Genomic DNA, 21,878 nt, shown 5'->3' on the forward strand with positions numbered 1-21,878 from the left:
TTAATCCTTAAACTCTTCTCTGTTTATTTCACATTGTTGCCATGACATAAACCTGGCTGTTTCCCAGTGAGACTATTTCCCTTGACGTCTCCCAGAGTAACGAGTCTTTTACTCCTCACTTCTCAAGCAGAGAAACTTGGGACCTGCAGTGGAAAGTAGCTATCTCTTGCTTCTTTCAAACCATTTTCCAGCAACTTTCCTCAAAAACTGCAAATTTGCAAAGTTCATGACATCAGACTATACCACTTACTTTTCCTTTCTTGTGGTCTTGGATGTACCTCATTCACTGATGACTTGATATTGAATCAACACAAATCTAAGAGCCCTGAAGGAATCACGCACGTATCTGTAAAGGATAACTGGACCCAGGCACCCCAAGTGACTTTGATTAAAAATAGAATAATAAGAAATTGGGATAAAGAATTTTACACTTTAATTTCTTTGAACTGTAACTCATAATAACAAGAGTATATGATTTCAGACTTTATTCCTTTGATTTTAGTGTTTTTGGATTTTAACTCAAAAGAATTTAATTTCTGAATCTTATTTTCTTCCTGGAATTAATTTGAGGACATAACATTTGAATTTGAAGCTATCTACTTTGTTAGCATTTTATTATTGAAGAGTCTTTATGCATTTGGAGTATATTAATGTTGTCATTTAACTTCACTTTAGTATCTCTGAGAGGTTCTATGAGATAACATGACTGGATACAATTTGTGATGAAACATATAATTGGGAATGGATTTTCAGCCTTGGGTTTTTTTTTTTTTTTTTTTTTGCTGTACGTGGGCGTCTCACTGTTGCGGCCTCTCCCATTGCACAGCACAGGCTCCGGACGCGCAGGCTCAGAGGCCATGGCTCACGGGCCCAGCCGCTCCGCGGCATGTGGATCCTCCCAGACCGGGGCATGAACCCACGTCCCCTGCATCAGCAGGCGGACTCTCAACCACTGCGCCACCAGAGAAGCCCCAGCCTTGGGTATTTTAATTAACACTATATTTTTGACCCACAGTGGAGCCTCCTAAGGCCAAAATCTATACAGCCTCAATAATAATGAACAAGAAATAGTTGGTATTAGGGAAGCACTTTGTGAAGGTGGAAAAACGCTTGCCACGTACTTTGTTGATTTTCTCCTCTTCAGGAGGACACACACCTGCCATTGTTCTCAGCTTAGTGGTGAAGTCCAAGTTGATAAGAGAATACAAAGCTGGGAATGTTTGAAAATACTTATTCCTCTCTCCTAATAATTCCTTCTGTGGATAGGGATATCCATTGTCACAACACCCCTGGTCTCTCCCTACGCCTTCTCACTAACATTTAGTGAGTGCTGTGTACCAGGAAATTTTCTAACTGCTTTACATGAATTAACCCATGTGAACCCTATGAGGTACATAGATGTCAACAATGGTTTGTGTCAATAATATAGAACCTTATTACTTCTATACTATGGTGAGACAATGAGATACAAGGAGGTTAAATAATTTGTCCAAGGCCACTAGTGACTGTTATATTGCCAAATCAAAACTCTAATTCTCAGTGTCCATTAGAGTAAGCGTTTCAAGAGCTTTCAAAACCAGTTGAACGCTTTCTTCTTCAGGAACCTTTCTTCCCCCTTGGTTTCTGTTACACACCCAACTTCTGATTGCCCTATTTTCCCAGTGGCCAGTCCCTCTCAGTCTCCTTTAGTAGGTTTTAACTTCCCTGCTTAATCTGTTAATATTGGAATTCACTAGAGCTTTGTCATGCACCCCACTCTTGTCTGTATCTACATTCCTTCTCTGAGTAATCTCATCTGAGACCATGACTTTATAAAGCATCCAAATGCTAATAACATAAATATTTATATCACTGGTCCTCATCTCTACCCTGAAAACTAGAAGTGTAATCCAAATACTTTATTGCAATTTCAACACAGATTTCTAAAAGGCATTTCAAACATAATATGTTTAAAATAGAACTATTGCATCCCTTTCACACACTCCTATCCTGCTCATATCACAACAATCTAGGAGTCATCTGTGATTTTTCCCTTTCCATCATGTAAATGCATGTAAAAGCACAGAAAAAATACATACCAAAGTAACAAATGTTATTGCCTCTAGAACGTATGTTGATGGGGAGAGAATAGGAGGTTATATATGTGTACACATATATATTTGCATGTGTTTTACATGCAAGAGAAAGGGGTAAATTTGAGCTTTTGCTTTTTTCTCAATGTGCCTCTTCATTACTTAACATTTTAAAATGTATTCATATATTACTTTATAAGTCAAAACAGTTTTACAAGTCCAGTTGCATTTCCAACCAGTTCCAGAGCCCAGGCTCTTTACTAATGCAAAATCTACATTTGGGTATGTTGATAACTTGCAGTGTTCTTCTGGGTTGAGAGATAGTAACTGACATATTAGTTGTTTCATAAATGCTACCTATTATTAAAATATTGTTATGCTTATACTTTTAGAGTTGACATTAATCTTTATGCTGTCAGTTTCACCTCCTATGAGTCATTACAAAATCTTTATTCTCATCCCTGATGTCGCCTAAGTTCTGGTTCAATATTTCCACGTGAATCTTTTGGCTTTTAATCTACTCTTGCTATTGGGAAATGTTTCAGTGTAATGAAGTTAACCCTAAAATCAGAATCAAAAGATTGTGTTAAAAAATAAGACTGTGTTCAAATCTACCTTTAGCATAAATTGTGTGATTCTGGAATGCAGTTCAATTTTTTCCTTTTTAGTTATTTGAACAGGAAAATTAGAGATTTTAACTCAATGAGGTATAGAGTGCTTGCTAATCTAATTCTGCAACCAGATTGTAGATTTATGAATCATCTGTGGTCCTTCCCAACTCCTTCTTCTTCAGACAAAACATGAAAAATAGTGGCAGTTGAGCTTCTACGCTCATGATCATTTTATGATTAATTTCCTTCTATTCTTCCTTACTCTATCTTAGATTTGTCTGGTATTGTTTAATATCTAGGCTATTACAATATCACCCTGGCTGGCCTCTCTGACTAAAGGCTCCATCACATCCAATTAATACTACATGATGCCACCCACTTGGTTGTCCTAAAGCATCGTTTTGATTATTTTATTCCCCTCCTCAAAAACTTTTGTGACTCACCATGACTTTCAGGAAGAGTAGAACTCTTGTAGTTGACATTCAAGGACAAACATGGCAGGTCTAATTTGTAGCCTTTTTCTGACAGTTTCCCACTCCAAACATGCTATTTGCAAACCTCAGACATGGTTTGTGCTTTTTTGTTTGTTTACCTCTGTGTCTTTCTTCGCACTTTTTAAAAAAATTTCCTCAACACTACATCCCCCCACAATACTCTGAATATAAATTCCACTCATTTTTTAAAGTCCAGCCAAAGTGCCTCCCCCCTCTGAAGCCTTCACGTATTGTTTTCTTTTATCTGCTTTTGAACTTATTTCAGTATAACGAATACATCATTTTTAACGTATTACTCTGCTTTATAATTATTTGCATATACATCTTAAGACCTGTATTTGATTTCAAGATTTTGGATGAAATAAATCATCACCACAGCACGTAGCGTGACGCCTGGCATGCTGAATGTCCTATAAATATATACGACATGAATTGATGCATTTTTCCTTGAACAAAACAAATAAGGCTTCTTTCTTTCACTTTAAGTGTTATCAAAAAGCATACGATGAGGCCATTGACATTTTGCGGCATAGATTTACCATTAAAATATATTTTGTTAAGAAATAGCAATAATGTTGAGATGTATTCACATTTATAATTTTCAATCAATGTGCATGATAAAATGAAAACACTGTTGTTCAAAATTGCCTCATCAGAGAAATAGAAACCAAATAAGCAAGTATTGGTCAACTATTTCTGATAAGAATATTTTTTAAAATACCCAGCAATTAAATAATTACATAAACCTTGACTTTTTCTGCAAGCTTGAAAAGCACAAGGTAACAACTGCACTCCCTTTAGTATTGACAGATAATAAAAATTCTAAAGCACAATATAGTAAAGCCTCTGGAATAATCATATTAGGATAAACCTTTTGCTTGGAATTCCAGCCCTGAATAGATTGCTACTGTGGTTCATAAAGTGATATATAAATACAATAACCTTCACCTATAAAGATAAAATGACTCTCTACTTTCAGTGAAATATATAGTTGGTGTTTATACATATTCTGCTTGTGAGTAATGATATTGACTAATGAAGAATTTGACTTCTCATGACAAACATTAGTCAAAGAAATTTTTCTGGTAAAGAGATCTGAGCACTAAGAAGTACTTGTTGACATTTAAGTATATACTTTTTATTCACCAAATGTGGAATAAAACAAAAACATTTAATTACATTTATTTGTTAAGCAACTTGATGACTGCTATCCTCTTTGTGGTGCTGTCTTTTCTTAATCACAATTCCTCCTAGCATTCATGAAAACTTCTGGTTGATACACTTTTATGACATGGAATTCCCATGCTATTAGAGCATACTTGTTGCTTCCTGATGACAATGGTTTCCTTAAGGGCAATTTCTGGACACTGATTCCAGAAATATTTAAAAGGGCTATTGAGAAATAACTAAAATGAAATAAAAAATATTAGGGCTAAAAGCATTTTTAAACATTGTAAGACATATTGGAAGATTATATGTGCAATATGAGAACCCAAAATAGTACAAAATTTAGAAGAACACTTTATATAAATAGTATAGAAAGGAAATGACATTGGCTCCTAATTAAATCTGAAAATGTGATATTTCGAATTCTTAGACATTGCTGTAATGTTCCTGGCACGTAGGTCCACAAACAATGAACATTTTCTCTACAAATGAGTTTATGGAAGATACAGAAGTGATTTTTCCTATTGACCAATCTGACTTTGTTTTTTTTTTAACATCTTTATTGGGGTATAATTGCTTTACAATGGTGTGTTAGTTTCTGCTTTATAACAAAGTGAATCAGTTATACATATACATATGTTCCCATATCTCTTCCCTCTTGCATTTCCCTCCCTCCCACCCTCCCTATCCCACCCCTCCAGGCAGTCACAAAGCACCGAGCTGATCTCCCTGTGCTATGAGGCTGCTTCCCACTAGCTATCTACCTTACGTTTGGTAGTGTATATATGTCCATGCCTCTCTCTCGCTTTCTGACTTTGTTTTATGTCTCCCAAGCCACTCATACAATGATGTTACATAAATACTTCTAGAAGTAACATCTTCTATTCTAGTAAATTTCAGAATCCAACAAAAGCGCAACTTAAAAATTTAGATCGTGAAATTAATATGGCAAAATGATAAGATCTGACAAAGTTACAATGGTGGCTAAACATGTTACTGTATATACATCTTTCTGAGTTTCAAATATTTCATAATAAAAAAATCAAAAATGATGGTAATAATTTGCCCACGTTACAATGCTAATTAAGGGCAGAACCAAAATTTAAATTCACTTCTGTTAGACTCAAAAGTTCATGTTTTTTTCCCCACAATATTGTGCTGGTTGTCTCTCCAAAACTGGAAGTATTATATGTGCTTGAACTAGTATATAACCAAGTTAGAAGACCTGCAAGGTAGCTGTAACTCTTTATTACATAGTTATTATCAGCAGAAATAATAATATATGTGGCAAATATGTTGGATGCATATACTACCTTTTTTCCAATGTCTTTGAGATGGTTCAGTAATCCTAGACCAGGAGATTGTGAAAATTATCCCCTATTCTTAACTGGCCTCTTAGGATAGAGCCCACAAGCTTAGAACCAGTCTCTCTTTCTTATAGTCCAAGACATAATTAAAAATAAGGAGCATTAAAAAATTAGATCAGAATATAGTTCTAAAGAAAGCATACACTTAAAAGATATTTACTGCTTTCACATTGAAGTCAATTTTTCACATACAGGCTATAGACAGCTTTAAACTGAGAACAAAAAACTTTAGAAAACTGCATCAAATATAGATATTAGTGTGTCATGGTTACTTAAGAAAATATTTATCATTTTCTTATCCATCAGAATCCATTCTTAAACCCATAGGTTAAAATAGCATAATTGTAGATATGGTTAGGGTCTAAAGATTAGATCAGACTACAAAACAGTAGAAGAATAATTGAGATTAAGTTTTGTTTTTTTTCTAGAAAACTGTAAGCATCGCATTACTGAGAATTTAACAGGCTCTTCTCCCCACTTGATAGTGACATGACCCAAGGCATTATAGAGAAGTGAAGGAATCTTCTCCAGACAAGGGCACATAGGCTGATGTAAGGATGCCTAAGAAGGTAAACCTGTTCCCTGTCTCTCATGGTACCTGTGGCATTCCAGAAGAGGCTGGGGCCAGGTGAAAGGCACATAGATGAAAGATGCTCACAGCTCAGGCAGAGGAGAGAATGGTTCCCTAACATGTCTACTTATAACAACCAAAGCTTGTATATTCATCATGTGTGAGTTCTAGTCAATCCTAAAACTGCTGACAATTGGACAACTGAGACAGATAAATCTGAATTTCTTCAAAGTTTCATATTATTTGGCTAAGAGAGCAATGAGATTAAAGTTTTTTTTCTGATCACTGACAGTACAAAATTATTATTATACGTGGAATAGGATAAAGAAAAATTTGTAACCCAATTAACTTTTTTTAAAGCTAAAGAATATATAAAATTATGCTTGTATCGTAAAAGCTCCAACTTCCAGTTTATCTAGTCATAACTAATATCTATCTCTCTAGGTATCTATCCTTTATCCATCCATCCATCTATCCATTAAAGAGATTACACAAAGCTAGCCTTATGGAGATATATGTGACATTCAGAATTCCATTACTGACTGTGCCTGTAATCCTAAAGAAACCATGTTCTCCTCACAATGAGTAAAAAGTGATGATTAGAATTATGCTCAGATAGATTTTTCTTTGACATTCAGCTCCAAGCATTCTATCCACTTCTCCAATCTATATTAATATTAATATAATAACCCTACCTGACCCATAGCTGCAGTCATTCTAACTGAATCTGCATCTTCTTTGCACAATACTACCAATTTTAGGGATGTAAAATTAGTAACAATTGAAATGAAATGGAGACCGGCATTCCTCACTTCATCCTCTGAGCTGCTGTCACTGAAGCAAGAAAAGGGGTCAGGAGAGTGGAATGATCTCAGGACCTTTCTGAGAGCCAAGGTCAGAAAATGTGGATATAAAAGGAAAGGAAAGAACTAAGATAGTTCACACCAGGTAAGCTAAGATACCATGACATGGGATCTAAAGTTAAGAAAGGGATCATAAATAACAAGTACCACACACTCATTTTTAATTTTTTATTGTATAACTTGAAAATGAGTATGGTTACCCATAAAGAACAAGAAATATTCAGCGAGGAAAGTATCAGTCTCTGTATCTATCTACATAGATACATATCTACTTATAGATATTTATAGACAGGACCAGGTATGTAATCTTTGCTGGTTTGGTTGGGCTTTTGTTTTGCCCTATTGTGTCTGTGTATCTGGATTCACATTTCCTTTCTCAAATTTTTTCCTCATTCCTCTAGGTTTCTGAACACTGAGAAAAGATATGTGCAAAACACTAATATATATCCATTTATTCTGCAGAACATTTCAAGAACAACTACCTTTCTGCTGGTGTTCAGCTGTCATAAACCTCATAGGAGAAAGTCTTCCTTACCTCGTAGAAATAACTTCTCTGCTTGCTACACTCAAATAAGTTTGTAGGAAAAGTAAACATATTAAAATATAACTTATTCCCAAGAGTCTCAATAACAATTTTGAAATGAAGAAAATCAGAAGAAAGGTACAAGCATTCATATTACTATACAAAAGTTTAAAAGGAAAAAAAAAAGTAGTTCTCATAAATGACTAAATACATTGCTTGGCTATAAAGCAAACCCCAATTGCTGAACAAAAAAATTATAAGAAGTATACAAATACTCAGATTTTGGAGATTGCTAAGATGTGAATATTTTAGAAATAAGTTTCCATTCTTAGTCCCCTTTATATATAGGGGATAAAAACACTCAATGTTATAAGAAATTTTGAAACAGAAGGAAAGAAAGAATCTCTGTCTTCATAGCCAACATACTTTTCCCATCATGTCACATAGTGGTGTTCTGGCTTTATCTGCCAACTCTCCCGTCATCTACCACAGGCAAGATTTCCTCTCACTGCGTTCCATTCAGTCGAGAAGCTGGACTGCCAGCTATCTTGGCTGCAGATCCATAGACTGCCTGTTTCGGTCTTGAACCATATATACTCTATTGGGTATGTTTGATTTCTGAAAGCTTCCAGAGATCTCCATTCACAATAGACTCAAATTCGCACATTTAATTCCTGGTCATTTGTCAAACAAAGAAGAAAGTACTAGATATTCTAGTAGATCTTTTTTTTCCTACAGGAGGAATCAAAGACTCCTGAGTAAGGAAAATATCTGAGTAGAGCTGATATTCCAACTGACATTCAATGATTCAAAACAAAATCCAAAACAAACAAAAAAAATGATCTTCACTCCAGGTTTTTATGCTTCAACTGTGATTCTTCTTCATCCCATCTCCACAAATTATCAAAACGTGTGAAGGCAGTCCATGAAATACAGAAGAAAATTCTCCAGTTTCATGAATCAAGTATAGTGGTAGATGCAGTAGCCTTTAGGATGAATTTTAACTCTACTCCATACATTTGGGGATCATAATATATTTCATTTGTATATTTGTGCTATTATTTGCCCTTTGATGCAATGGGTTAAGCTGAATAAATAGAGAAACACCACCATCTTATTTACAGTTCTTAAGTTCTTGACCCTGGTCACACATTTTTTAAAAAATTTTATTTTATTTCTTTAATTTTTATACAGTAGGTTCTTATTAGTTATCTATTTTATACACATCAGTGTATACATGTCAATCCCAATCTCCCAATTCATCCCACCACCACCACCCCCACTTTCCCCCCTTGGTGTCCATATGTTTGTTCTCTACATCTGTGTCTCTATTTCTAACTTGCAAACCAGTTCATCTGTACCATTTTTCTAGATTCCACATATATGCATTAATATACGATATTTGTTTTTCTCTTTCTGACTTACTTCACTCTGTATGACAGTCTCTAGGTCCATTCACGTCTCTACAAATGACCTGGTTTCGTTCCTTTTTATACTGGTCTCACATCTGAATCAGTTGAGAAATTAAACTCCACCCCCAGAAATTCTATTTTAAACTGAGATTTTTAATACCTAGAATTGACCTGATAGTTGAATCATAAGCCAATAAACTAGAGAGTTCGTTCATAAAAGGACTAAAATGAAGTTAAATAATAAATAAAAAAGGAACTAAAAATAAAAGAAATTCCCACAGGGTTAATCTCTTATGAGTTGCTACATAGAGGCTACTTCCTGACACCTATATTCCTCAAACAGGATTATCTATTTAGTGATTGTGGTAGGCAAAATAATGGCCCCCCAAGATGATCATGTCCTAAGCCTTGGAAACTGTGAATAGGTTACATAGCAAAGGGGAATTAAGGTTGCAGATGGAATCAATGTTGCTAATCAGCTGACAAAAATAGAGAGATTATCCTAGGTTACCCAGATGGGCCCAATATAATCACAAGGGCCCTGAGAAGCAGAAGACTGAAGCAGAAGAAGAGGATCAGAGAGAAAGATGTGATGACAGAAACTGGGTCAATGTTACTGGTTTTGAAGATGAAGGAAGGGTGCTATGAGTCAAGGAATGTGATGCCCCCTAAGAGGTATAAAAGGTAAGGAAACAGATTTGCTCCTAGAGCTTCAACAAAGGACAACATCCCTGCTAATACATGATTTTATCCCAGTAAGATTTCAGCCCAGTAAGTTTTGGATTAATAACTTACAAAACTGTAAAATAACACTTTTGTGTTCTTTTAAGCCACTGGAGTTGTGGTAATTTGATACAGCAATATTAGAAGACTCATACAACCATTTTATCATAGACCTTTAAAATTTGCTTGCTGACATTAAAATAAGAGTGTAATATAATTATGGTAAACAACTTAGAGCCGCTAGTCATAAACCAGGGTTTAAAATATTCATGCCAGTTGGTAATCTAATCAGTAAATTCAATTTTACCTAAAAAATAGAAATCTCTATAATTGTAGATTACTTAATAAAAACAAAATTTTGGAATGATAAATGAGTCAAATAACATTTATTAATTTAGTATTTTACTTAAAAATAGAGACATACGGCATGTAAATCATAACCTGGATTGCCACAAGATACAGATTAAGGCACTAGGCTTGCTAGAAAGTGAAAAAGCTCTACATACTACTTTTGCTAAAACTAAGAAGAGATATAATTTTCTACCTATATTGGAAGCATTAAGTGCTCAGCAAGGAGCAAAATGATTTATGATCACAGAGGTAGCATAATGTTCTGGAAAAGAAATTAAGATAAAATTAGGGAGAGACCTTCAAAACAGCAGAGGAGTAAGATGTGGAGATCACCTTCCTTCCCACAAGTACATCAGAAATACATCTACATGTGGAACAACTCCTACTGAACACCTACTGAACGCTGGCAGAAGACCTCAGACTTCCCAAAAGGCAAGAAATTCCCCATGTACCTGGGTAGGGCAAAAGAAAAGAGAAAAAACAGAGGCAAAAGAATAGGGACAGGACTTGCCCCTCTGGGAGGGAGCTGTGAAGGAGGAAATGTTTCCACACGCTAGGAAGCACCTTCACAGGCGGAGACAGGGTGGTGGAGAGGAAGCTTCAGAGCCACAGAGGAGAGAGCAGCAATAGGGGTGCAGAGTGCAAAGTGGAGAGATTCCCACACAGAGGATCGGTGCCAACCAGCACTCACCAGCCCAAGAGGCTTATCTGCTCACCCACTGGGGTGGGTGGGGGCTGGGAGCTGAGGCTCAGGCTTTGGAGGTCAGATCCCAGGGAGAGGACTGGGGTTGGCTGTGTGGACACAGCCTGAAGAGGGCTAGTGCACCACAGCTAGCTGGGAGGGAGTCCGGGAAAAAGTCTGGAACTGCCTAAGAGGCAAGAGACCATTGTTTTGGGGTGCGCGAGGAGACGGGATTCAAAGTACTGCCTAAACGAGCTCCAGAGACGGACACGAGCCGAGGTTATCAGCACGGACACCGTGATGGGCATGAAATGCTAAGGTTGCTGCTGCAGCCATCAAGAAGCCTGTGTTCAAGCCCAGGTCACTATCCACACCTCCCCTCGCGGGAGTCTGTGCAGCCCGCCACTGGAACAACTTCCCCGGGAGAACACATGGCATGCCTCAGGCTGTTGCAATGTCATCCTGGCCTCTGCCACCACAGGCTCACCCCGCATTCTGTACCCCTCCCTTCTCCTGGCCTGAGTGAGCCAGAGCCCCCTAATCAGCTGTTACTTTAACCCCGTCCTGTCTGAGGGAAGAACAGAGGCCCTCAGGTGACCTACATGCAGAGGTGGGGCCAAATCCAAAGCTGAACCCCAGGAACTGTGTGAACAAAGAAGAGAAAGGGAAATCTCTCCCAGCAGCCTCAGGAGCAGCGGATTAAATCTCCACAGCCAACTTGATGTACCCTGTATCTCTGGAATACCTGAATACACAACAAATCATCCCCAAATTGAGGTGGTGGACTTTGGGAGCAACTGTAGACTTGGGGTTTGCTTTCTGCATGTAATTTGTTTCTGGTTTTATGTTTATCTTAGTTTAGTGTTTAGAGTTTATTATCACTGTTAGGTTTGTTTATTGATTTGGTTGCTCTCTTCCTTTTATTTATATATATATATATATTTTTTCCTTTTTCTCTTTTTGTGAGTGTGTATGAGTATGCTTCTTAGTGTGATTTTGTCTCTATAGCTTTGCTTTTACAATTTGTCCTAGGATTCTGTCTGTTGGTTTTTGTTTTTGTTTTTGTTTTCTTAGTATAGTTTTTAGCACCTGTTATCATTGGTGGATTTGTTTATTGGGTTGGTTGCTTTCTTCTGTCTTTCTTTCTTCCTTTCATTTTTTATGACTTTTAAATTGTTTTATTTTTAATAATATATTTTTAATATCTATTTTATTTTATTTTATTTTACTTATTTATTTTCTCCCTTTTCTTCTGAGCCGTGTGACGGGCAGGGTCTTGGTGCTCTGGCTGGGTGTCAGGCATGTGCCTCTTAGGTAGGAGAGCCGAGTTCAGAACATTGGTCCACCAGAGAGCTACTGGTTCCATGTAATATCAAATGGCAAAAGCTCTCCCAGAGAGCTTTGTCTCAATGTTAAGACCCAGCTCCACTCAACAATCAGCAAGCTACAGTGCTGGACACCCTATGTCAAACAACCAGCAAGACAGGAACACAACCCCACCCATTAGCAGAGAGGCTGCCTAAAATCATAATCACAGACACCCCAAAACACACCACCAGACGTGGTCCTGCCCACCAGAAAGACAATATCCAGCCTCATCCACCAGAACACAGGCACCAGAACCCTACACCAGGAAGCCTACACAACCCACTGAACCAACATTAGCCACTGGGGGCAGACACCAAAACAACGGGAACTATGAACCTGCAGCCTGAGAAAAGCAGACCCCAAACACAGTAAGTTAAGGAAAATGAGAAAACAGAGAAATAGACAGCAGATGAAGGAGCAAGGTAAAAGCCCACCAGACCTAACAAATGAAGAGGAAATAGGCAGCCTACCTGAAAAACAATTCAGAATAATGATAGTAAAGATGATCCAAAATCTTGGAAATAGAATGGAGAAAATACAAGAAATGTTTAACAAGGACCTAGAAGAACTAAAGAGAACACAAACAATGATGAACAACACAGTAAATGAAATTAAAAGTTCTCTAGAAGGAATCAATAGCAGAATAACTGATAAGAAGAACGGATAAGTGACCTGGAAGATAAAAAAGGCGTAATAACTACGCAGAGCAGAATAAAGTAAAAAGAATGAAAAGAATTGAGGACAGTCTCAGAGACCTCTGGAACAACATTAAACACACCAACATTCGAATTATAGGGGTCCCAGAAGAAGAAGAGAAAAAGAAAGGGACTAAGAAAATATTTGAAGAGATTATAGTTGAAAACTTCCCTAAATGGGACAGGAAATAGTCAGTCAAGTCCAGGAAGCACAGAGAATCCCATATAGGATAAGTCCAAGGAGAAGTACGCCAAGACACATATTAATCAAACTATCAAAAATTAGATACAAAGAAAAAATATTAAATTCAGCAAGGGAAAAACAACAAATAACATACAAGGGAATCCCCATAAGGATAACAGCTGATCTTTCAGCAGAAACTCTGCAAGCAAGAAAGGAGCGGCAGGATATATGTAAAGTGATGAAATCTACAACCAAGATTACTCTGCCCAGCAAGGATCTCATTCAGATTAGATGGAGAAATTAAAACCTTTACATACAAGCAAAAGCTAAGAGAATTCAGCACCACCAAACCAGCTTTACAACAAATGCTAAAGGAACTTCTCTAGGCAGAAAACACAAGAGAAGGAAAAGACCTATCATAACAAACCCAAAACAATTAAGAAAATAGTAATAGGAACATACATATTGATAACAACCTTAAATGTAAACAGATTAAATGCTCCAACCAAAAGACATAGACTGGCTGAATGGACACAAAACCATGACCTGTATATAAGCTGTCTAACAGAGACCCATTTCAGACCGAAGTACACATACAGACTGAAAGTGAGGGGATGGAAAAAGATATTCCATGCAAATGGAAATCAAGAGAAAGCTGGAGTAGCAATTCTCATATCAGACAAAATAGACTTTAAAATAAAGACTATTGAAAGATACAAAGAAGGACACTGCATAATGATCAAGGGCTCAATCCAAGAAGAAGTAACAATTGTAAATATTTATGCACCCAACATAGGAGCACCTCAATACATAAGGCAAATACGACCAGCCATAAAGGGAAATTGACAGTAAAACAATCATAGTAGGGGATTTTAACACCCCACTTTCACCAATGGACAGATCATCTAAATGAAAAGCAATAAGGAAACACAAGCCTTAAATGACACATTAAACAAGATGGACTTAATTGTTATTTATAGGACATTCCATCCAAAAACAACAGAATACACTTTCTTCTCAAGCGCTCATGGACATTCTCCAGGATAGATCATATCTTGAGTTACAAATCAAGCCTTGGTAAGTTTAAGAAAATTGAAATCGTATCAAGTATCTTTTCCGACCACGATGCCATGAGACTAGATATCAATTACAGGAAAAAATCTGTAAAAAATACAAATATATGGAGATCACTGAAGAAATCAAAGAGGAAATTTAAAAATACATAGAAACAAATGACAATGAAAACACGACAACCCAAAACCTATGGGATGCAGCAAAAGCGGTTCAGAGGGAAGTTTATAGCAATACAATTCTACCTCAAGAAACAAGAAACAACTCAAATAAATAACCTAACCTTACACCTAAAGCAATTAGAGAAAGAAGAACAAAAAAACCCCAAAGTTAGCAGAAGGGAAGAAATCATAAAGATCAGATGAGAAATAAATGAAAAATAAATGAAAAAAACACTAGCAAAGATCAATAAAACTAAAAGCTGGTTCTTTGAGAAGATAAACATAATTGATAAGCCATTAGTCAGACTCATCAATAACAAAAGGGAGAAGACTCAAATCAATAGATTAGAAGTGAAAAAGGAGAAGTAACAACTGACAACACAGAAATACAAAGGATCATGAGAGATTACTACAAGCAACCATATGCCAATAAAATGGACAACCTGGAAGAAATGGACAAATTCTTAGAAAAGCACAACCTTCCAAGACTGAACCGGGAAGAAATAGAAAACTATAAACAGACCAATCACAAGCACTGAAATTGAGACTGTGATTAAAAATCTTCCAACAAACAAATGCCCAGGACCAGATGGCTTCATAGGCGAATTCTATCAAGCATTTAGAGAAGAGCTAACACCTATCTTTCTCAAACTCTTCCAAAATATAGCAAAAGGAGGAACACTACCAAACTCACTTTATGAGGCCACCATCACCCTGATACCCAAAACCAGACGAAGATGACACAAAGAAAACTCCAGGCCAATATCACTGATGAACATAGATGCAAAAAATCCTCAACGAAATACTAGCAAACAGAATCCAACAACACATTAAAAGCATCATACACCATGATATAGTGGGGTTTATCCCAGGGATGCAAGGATTCTTCAATATATGCAAACCAATCAGTGTGATAAACCATATTAACAAACTGAAGGAGAAAAACCATATGATCATCTCAATAGATGCAGAAAAAGCTTTCAACAAAATTCAACACCCATGTATGGTAAAAACGCTCCAGAAAGTAGGCATAGAGGGAACTTACTTCAACATAATAAAGGCCATATATGACAAACCCACAGACAGCATCGTTCTCAATGGTGGAAAACTGAAAACATTTCTTCTAAGATCAGGAACAAGAGAAGGTTGTCCACTCTCACCAGTATTATTCAACATATTTTTGGAATTTTTAGCCACAGCACTCAGAGAAGAAAAAGAAATAAACGGAATCCAAATTAGAAAAGAGGAAGTAAAGCAGTCACTGTTTGCAGATGACATGATACTATACATAGAGAATCCTAAGTGCTACCAGAAAACTACTAGAGCTACTCAATGAATTTATTAAAGTAGCAGCATACAAAATTAATGTACAGAAATCTCTTACATTCCTATACACTAATGATGAAAAATCTGAAAGAGAAATTAAGGAAACACTCCCATTTACCACTGAAACAAAAAAATAAAATACCTAGGAATGAACCTACCTAAGGAAACAAAAGACCTGTATGCAGAAAACTATAAGACACTGATGAAAGAAATTAAAGATGATACAAACAGATAGAGAGATATACCATGTTCTTGGATTGGTAAGATCAACATTGTGAAAATGACTCTACTACCCAAAGCAATCTACAGATTCAATGCAATCCCTATCAAACTCCCAATAGCATTTTTCACAGAACTAGAACAAGAAATTTCACAATTTGCATGGAAACACAAAAGACCCCAAATAGCCAAAGCAATCTTGAGAAAGGAAAATGGAGCTGGAGGAATCAGGCTTCCTGACTCAGACTATACTACAAAGCTACAGTCATCAAGACAGTATGGTACTTGCACAAAAACAGAAATATAGATCAATGAACAGGATAGAAAGCCCAGAGAGAAACCCATGCACATATGGTCACCTTATTTTTGATAAAGGAGGCAAGGATATAAAATGGAGAAAAGACAGCCTCTTCAATAAGTGCTGCTGGGAAAACTGGACAGCTACATGTAAAAGGATGAAATTAGAACACTACATAACACCATACACAAAAATGAACTCAAAATGGATTAAAGACATAAATGTAAGGCCAGACACTATAAAACTCTTAGAGAAAAACATTGGCAGAACACTCTATGACATAAATCACAGCAAGATCCTTTTTGACCCACCTCCTAGAGAAATGGAAAAAAAAAACAAAAATAAACAAATGGGACCTAATGAAACTTAAAAGTTTTTGCACAGCAAAGGAAAACGTAAACAAGATGAAAAGACAATGCTCAGAATGGGAAAAAATATTTACAAATGAAGCAACTGACAAAGGATTAATCTCCAGAATTTACAAGCAGCTCATGCAGCTCAATATCAAAAAAAACAAACAACCCAGTCCAAAAATAGGCAGAAGACCTAAACAGACATTTCTCCAAAGAAGATATACAGCTTACCAACAAACACATGAAAGGATGCTCAACATCACTAATCATTAGAGAAATGCAAAGCAAAACTATAATGAAATATCCCCTCACACTGGTTAGAATGGCCATTATCAAAATATCTGCAAACAATAAATGCTGGGGAGCGTGTGGAGAAAAGTGAACCCTTTTGCACTGTTGGTGGGAATGTAAATGGATACAACCACTATGGAGAACAGTATGGAGGTTCCTTAAAAAACTACAAATAGAACTACCATATGACCCTGCAATCTCACTACTGGGCATATACCCTGAGAAAACCATAATGCAAAAAGAGTCATGTACCACAGTGTTCATTTTAGCACTATTTACAATAGCCTGGACATGGAAGCAACCTAAGTGTCCATTGACAGATGAATGGATAAGGAAGATGTGGCACATATATACAATGGAATATTACTCAGCCATAAAAAGAAACAAAATTGAGTTATTTGTAGTGAGGTGGATGGACCTGGAGACTGTCATACAGTGAAGTAATTCAGAAAGAGCAAAACAAATACCGTATGCTACCACATATATATGGAATCTAAAAAAAAAAATTGTCTGAAGAACCTAGGGGCAGCACATGAGTAAAGACACAGACGTAGAGAATGGACTTGAGGACACAGGGAGGGGGAAGGGTTAGCTGGGACGAAGTGAGACAGTGCATGGACATATATACACTACCAAACGTAAAATAGATAGCTAGTGGGAAGTGGCCGCATAGCACAGGGAGAGCAGCCTGGTGCTTTGTGACCACCTATAGGGGTGGGATAGGCAGGGTGGGAGGAAGATGCAAGAGGGAGGAGATATGGGGATATATGTATATGTATAGCTGATTCACTTTGTTATAAAGCAGAAACTAACACACCATTGTAAAGCAAATATACTTCAATTAAGAGGTTAAAAAAAAATTAAAAGTAGGCTGGATATCAGAAACTCTCCCAACAAAATGCAGTAATCTCCCAAATAAATTGGTGGGATCTATATCACCTGAAAACTTCATATAGTAATGATTTTCAAAATGAAATACTCTTTAAGATGTTACCAAAGACTTGGGAAAAAGTTGCTTAGGCTTATGAAGCCACATACATATGTCTCATTTTCATAATGGACGTTTCCTCTTAATATTTATTTACATGGGAACACACAAGCATATATATATGTATATATATGTATATATATGCACAAATGAATATATATATATATATATACACAAATGAAAACATGTTCAACATTTTAAAAGATGCAGATTAAGTCTATTATGTAACAGATCTATCAGAATGACAACAGAAAAATATGGATCATAAAAAGTGTTGACAAAGATTTGGAGGAACTAAAACTCTCATACACTGCTGTTAAAATGGTGTAATCACTTCAGAATAGTTTGGTAGTTTCTTAAAATTTAAGCATTCACCTTCCATCTGATCTAGCCATTTCACTGCTAGGTATTTATCCAAGAGAAATAAAAGCATATGTTCATACAAAGACTTGTACATAATGTTGATAGTAGTTTTATTTATAACTGCCTGAAGGTGGAATCAACTAACATGCTCAGCAACACCTGAAAGAATAAACAGAGTAGTGCATCCATGCAATACTTCTCAGCAATAAAAAGGAATGTTATTGCTGCATGCTACAATGGATAAATCTCAAAATAGTTATGCCGAGTGAAATAAACCAGGCAAAAACAGAGAAAATACTGTAAATATTTAAATGGAAAATGCTGTGCTTCCATTTTTGTAAAATTCTAGAAAATGTCAGTTAGTGTATAGTGACAGAATGGAAATTAAGAGATTACAAAGGGCCATAGAATAACTTCTGGGGGTGATGGATATGTACATTATTTTGATAGTGGTCATGGTTTCACAGGTACATACCAACATCAAAACTTATAAAATTGTACACTTCATGTAGATTATTGTGTGCCAATTAGATTTCACTACAACTGTTAGTAAAAAGGCAAAATCACTGAATAACATATAAAAGAGCAAAACTATATATATTGGAAAAATATACAGAATATTTTAATTACTCCATACATAATTTATTTTATAGCAAGTCATGGGAAATATATAATAATTATTCATAGATATCAAATATAAATAGTAATATCAATTATAAAAATTAATAATAATGGAAAATTCATGCATCTCCTGATGGAGGTACATATATATAAATCAAACCTGAATCTAATAATCCTCTAGGACTAACTAAACTACTGATTTATGGAAAGTACAGATGACAGAAAAATATGGTAACAATACCAAGGGGTTGTAAGCAGCTATATTCAGTCTAAGAGAATTTCTACCCTGAAAATAATTATTTTGATGCAACAAAATAATGCAAAATAGAAAAAGTGATGAATGTAAACCTTTAGTTTAAGAGATATGTTAATGAGTCCTAACAAATGAACCTAAATTTTATCCTGAATTAAACAAAATGTAAAAATATTTATGACAGTTGGAGAAATGTGACCACTGGCTCTCTATTGATGATATTAAGGAATTAGTAATTTTTTTCAGGTGTGATAATGGCATTATAGTTATGTTAAAAGCAAAAAAAAGGAAGAAACCCCATTACTTAGAGATAGAAACCAAATATATTTATAGGACAATGAGTAATGATGTGATATTTTGAATTTGTTTGAAATAGTATTGAAAGGGCTTGTACAGGATAGTACATAGGAAACAAATTTAGGCATAGGTTGATAAGTTTTATGAAACATAGTAATACATTTCACCATTAATACAATACAACATATTACTTTTTTCATGTTTGAAATTTTTCTATAATAAAAATTTTCTTTAAAAAATAAAGATTCTGAATGAAACAGATGATGTAACCAAGTTTAGAAAACAATTATGAAAAAAATGTGTATATCTGACAGAGGATGTTCCTAGAGGTTTTCTTTTATAAAAAGTAATTTTCAAAACTTTAAGAAATTATAAGCAAAGCTCAGTATAAAAATGGGCAAAGAAAATGAAGAGGAGTAAATACTAATATATAATAAAAGTGTAAAGATTATTATTTTACTTAAAACTAAGAAATCTGAAACAGAATTGAGATATCACTTCTCACATTTCTGGAATCTAGAAGTCTAAGATCATGGTACCAGCTTGGTCAGGGTCTGTTGAGAGTCCTCTTTGGGCTGCAGATGGCTGATTGTTTTATCCTAATGTGATGAAAGAGGGAAATGGGAAGTAAGCTCTCCCATAATTCTCAGAAGGGCACTAACCGTATTCATGAGGGCTCCATCGTCATGACCTCATCTATTCCTTACTACCTCTTAATACCATCATATTGGGAGGTAGATTTTCAACAAATGAGTTTTAGGGAGGGAGGCAAACATTCAGTCCATAAAATCACTTTTCATCCAACAAATTGGGCAAGACAGGATAAAATTGATAATATTATGCACTGACAACCAAAATTGCTATATGTTGAGAGAGAATGCTGATTTTTAACTTTATGAATCTTACAAAATGCTCTCTAAAGTTACTGCTCCGATTTACATTTCCACCAGCACTGTAAAAGATTCTCTCTCTCTTTCCAAATGGTCATCAAAGCTGCTATTGTCATATATATATATATATATGTATATATGTATATATGTATATATATGTGTGTGTGTGTGTGTGTGTGTGTGTATTTACATTTAAAAGTTTCACAAATAAAAGCATGGCCTTAATTTAATTTACATTACCTTTATAACCCATGGGGTTGAGCAACTTTTTATATGGTGTCTCCTTTTGCACAAGCCCAAACTTTTAAATACTACTTCATTTGTTACATAAAAAACAAACAAACAAACTAATTTGTCAACCACAAAAGCATGAATCTTGTACTGATTGATCCATATGGATATTTTCCAGACAATAAAATTATTAACAATGAAACAGGTATTAACATGAACATTAGCACCAAAGCATCTATCAGTCATCAGGTAAGCATGTATAGATGCAATAACTTCTAATCCTTGAATTTACATGTGCCCTTGCCATAGCACTTAAAAAATATTTGGAAATTACATTCAACATGTATTAACTGAAGTTTTTCATATGATGTTATAATGTTTTCACACAAAAAATAAAATGCTGTTCTTTTGATTTATGATGAATATTTAAACTCATAGTCTTACATTAAGAAATACAGCGTGAGCTGGTACTACATAGCAGGTGGACACCTATCAAAAATTACAGTTAACTTGAGACCTCTCAATTGTAGAATTTCTGGTACCAAGTGCTTACAAGACGTCATCACTTTAAGACTCAGGAAAACAAGAATTTGTACTCTGAATTCTTGAAAATACAAGTATAATTTTAAAAAGCTGAAATATATCATAAAGAATACCAATGAAAATCTTTTGTTCTTATGCAGTAGACTTTTCTATTAGAAGTACACTATTTGCATAATTTAACATTGTTGGTCATTTACCATTACTTACGTTCACTTTACACTCTCTTGTGTGACTAATGAGAAGGGCAAGGAAATGAGCAGAATGAATGTAAGGTAAGCTATACTTCTTTCCAATTTTCTTTTCTGCAGTTGTATAGGCCACTCATATTCGGTATGATTCATATATGTATTAAAAATTCCCCAGAGCGCAGCGTTCTCTTGTTTATCTCTAGGAGCCCCGATGATCCTTTTGATTAATACCAAATTCAATTTACAGAAAGCTTTAGAAATGTAAAGGTATGGTTTCGATTTCTCCAGATATTATTTGTGGAAAACCTTGCATAATCTCTGCTAAAATATCAAGTCTCACCTTTGATAGGTAATTCATGACCAAGGTCAAAAGGAGAGCAGTGCTCCCTGATGGACAACCCACCTCTGGCTGACTAGAGTAATACGTTGTGAAAAAATGATTTGAATTATGCATGCAACAGTAGAGGCATGACACTGTCATTTAGTTGGTTCTAAAAAAAATATTTGGTGCACAGTAGATACAACTGATTTTTATGTATCTTGGAAGATGACACTTTATTACAAAGTATGTCACGGTCCTCCTCTGGCTGTTAAGACATCTAAAGTCATGTTGGTTTTACAACCTTCCCCCAGGATTACAATTCTGAAGGGTGGTTAGTGACAAGTGTGCAGTGTTTTGTCAAGCTATTCCGTTTATACAAA

This window comes from Grampus griseus (genome assembly GCF_964374135.1).
Source record: "Grampus griseus genome assembly, chromosome: 13".
Lineage (NCBI taxonomy): Eukaryota > Metazoa > Chordata > Mammalia > Artiodactyla > Delphinidae > Grampus > Grampus griseus.